This window comes from Malania oleifera, chromosome 7 (assembly GCF_029873635.1).
Source record: "Malania oleifera isolate guangnan ecotype guangnan chromosome 7, ASM2987363v1, whole genome shotgun sequence".
NCBI classification, from domain to species: Eukaryota; Viridiplantae; Streptophyta; class Magnoliopsida; order Santalales; family Ximeniaceae; genus Malania; species Malania oleifera.
In genome coordinates, this window is record NC_080423.1 from 37,153,604 (window position 1) to 37,156,289 (window position 2,686).

At 43.6% G+C, this 2,686-nt stretch overlaps 1 non-coding gene across 1 annotated transcript; it reads right to left on the reverse strand.

The window, feature by feature from the left end:
- Positions 1 to 379: 379 nt before the first annotated feature.
- On the reverse strand, positions 380 to 485 carry LOC131161105 (small nucleolar RNA R71). Its single transcript, XR_009138264.1, has one exon. It is a non-coding gene; the product is annotated as a small nucleolar RNA R71 (small nucleolar RNA).
- Positions 486 to 2,686: the final 2,201 nt, after the last annotated feature.

Genomic DNA, 2,686 nt, shown 5'->3' on the forward strand with positions numbered 1-2,686 from the left:
CCACCTACCTGTGGTGGGAGAGCAACCACTTCGGCCGCTTAGGGACTACTTTGTGCCTAATGCATACACATCGTCGTCTTGCATCCGATTCCCGGATGTTCAAGCAGCGCAATTCAAGATTAAGATTTCAATCATCTCAATGCTACCCAACTTTCATGGGAACCCCACTAAAAATCCTTATCAGCATCTGGATAAATTCTTTGAGATTTGCTCTACCATCCATATACATAATTTTAGTGATGACACCAGGCTCTTTCCATTCTCTCTAAAGGATAAGGCCAAATATTGGCTGACATCTTTAGAGCCAAACTCGGCAACCAACTAGGCCACCATGGAGCATGAATTCCTAAAAAGTACTTCCCAAATGGGAAGACTAACCAGGTGCAAAGGGCAATCACAAGTTTCACACAAACGGATGGGGAACTTTTCTTTTAGACCTGGGAGCGCTTTAGGGACTCGCTCCATAAATGCCCACATCATCAGGTTCCCAAGTGGAAATTAGTTCAAAACTTTTACGAAGGGTTAGCCGAGAGGATAGATCCATGGTAGATGCCTCATGCGGAGGTACCTTCCTCACAAAGCACGAGAATGAAGCATGGATTCTCTTTGAGAATCTTGCCTACAATTCTTAGCAGCACACTGCTGCTACTCGTAAACTTGCCAATCCATCAACCCTTAAACCTAAGGGAGTTTATGAGTTGGCCACAAGCTAGGACCTAGCCCCTACCCTGCACACCATATCCAAAAAACTAGACCAGTGCTTGTCCTTAGGACTACAGAAAATGGCATGTGCAGAGGTTTGTGCAATTTGCTCTGACCCCTCCCATACATGCTATATTTGCTTGCATGCGCCTTCCCAGCTCTAGCCTATGCAAGAGGAAGTGAAAGCCACCCACAATTGGTATGCTAGGCTGTCCAATGACCCCTACTATAACACCTACAACCCTAGGTGGAAACAACATCCCAATTTATCCTCAAGGCCACAAGCTCAAGGTTTTCAATCCCAAAGACCTCCATAAGCCCCTAATGCTCTGCCTTCGCATCCATACCAAAATTTTCAAAATCATCTTGATTCAGCCCCTAGATCTTTGACTGTTCAGTAGCCATCTCCACCTCCACCTAAGTATGACACCTTTCAAGAAACGGTGATGAAAGCCTTTAAAAACATTGAAGCTGATCATCAAGTAGATCGGCAACTCCTTTACTCTCACTACCAATCCATTGTGAAGCTAGAAACCACCCTGGGGAAACTAGTTGCTACCTTGAGTCGAAGAGATGAGGGCAAGTTGTCAAGTCAACCTGTTGTGAATCCCAAGGGAAAATATGGGGTAGAATGTGAACTAGACGCTGGTCCCTCAACATATCTCGAGCAAGCCCAGGCAGTGACCACCCTTCGAAGTGGCAATATGATAGATAAATGTGGTAAGGAGCAACTAAGCAAGGGAGAGAACAAGGATGAAAAGAGGGTAGTGACCAACGCTGATTTGTGCACCTTATCTTCCTCTAGTTGGGTACATAAACCCTATAGTCCCACACCTGCAAATGGAAGGACCAAACCTCACTTTGCCCCCCATCGGGCTTTTTCATGTCCCTTCAGTGACACATCTTGCAGACCCTATTGCACCTTCTATATTTAGGAAAAAGGCCTTAACTGAGTCCATTTGGGACATGTTTAAACAAAAAATAATTGACAAGCCTCTCCTAGATGGCATTAAGAAACACTTGTGTTCAAAGAGTTCCTTAAGGACTTATTAACGCAAGAGCAAAAGTCGAGGGTGTATATGGATGGTTTGGTTAAGAAGGCCGAGCATATGAACACCATGATATTAGGGCACCTCATTCCTAAGCTAAAATACCCCGGCCCACCCACTATTTCATGTGTAATTGGTGATTATGCCATTGATAAGGCTCTTTTAGACTTAGGAGCGAGTGTGAACATCCTTTCATACTTGGCCTATTATCAACTTAACCTTGGGAAGTTAAGGCCTACCGCGATAATAGTGAGACTTGCTAATCGATCTCTTAAGCCACCCCAAGGTGTGGTAGAAGATTTGGTAGTCAAGGTGGGAGACTTCCCTTACCTTGTCGATTTCATCATTTTATACATGGAGTATACCACAAATCCGATCTCTATCCTTCTGGGATAACCATTCCTAGCCATAGCCAATGTTTGCATTCAATGTAGGATAGGGATTATAGACATTTTATGGGGCCACAAGCAACTGAGGCTGAATATATTTCATGCTTCCCAACATCCAGTTAAAACTATCCAAGCTGTGCATGAAAAGGTGATTGACAAAATAGAAGGAGAAGCGGCTCTTTCAATTCTATGGAGAGATACATTGGATTATGCATCTCAACCTGAACCACCCCCCCCCCCAACTGCTGAATTGGAGGAACCTTTTGAACTACTTCCACTAAATCATGATTGGGTCCCTAGTTTTGAGAATAAGATGGGGGTATGTAACTCCAAGAATAAGGAAAAGAAGAGAGAGGTCAATCTTAACTTTGAAAGAAGTTGAGTTTGACATGAGCTTAAGTGTGTCTGGCTAAAGACGGTAAACTTAGCGCTTTCAAAAGGCAACCCAATAATTTTTCTTTCCTTTTGCATCCTTAGAGTGTACATTGTAGGGTAGCTTGAGTTTAGAATCTTTAGAGTAAGCTTTAGAAAAAGTTGGGGGTTCGA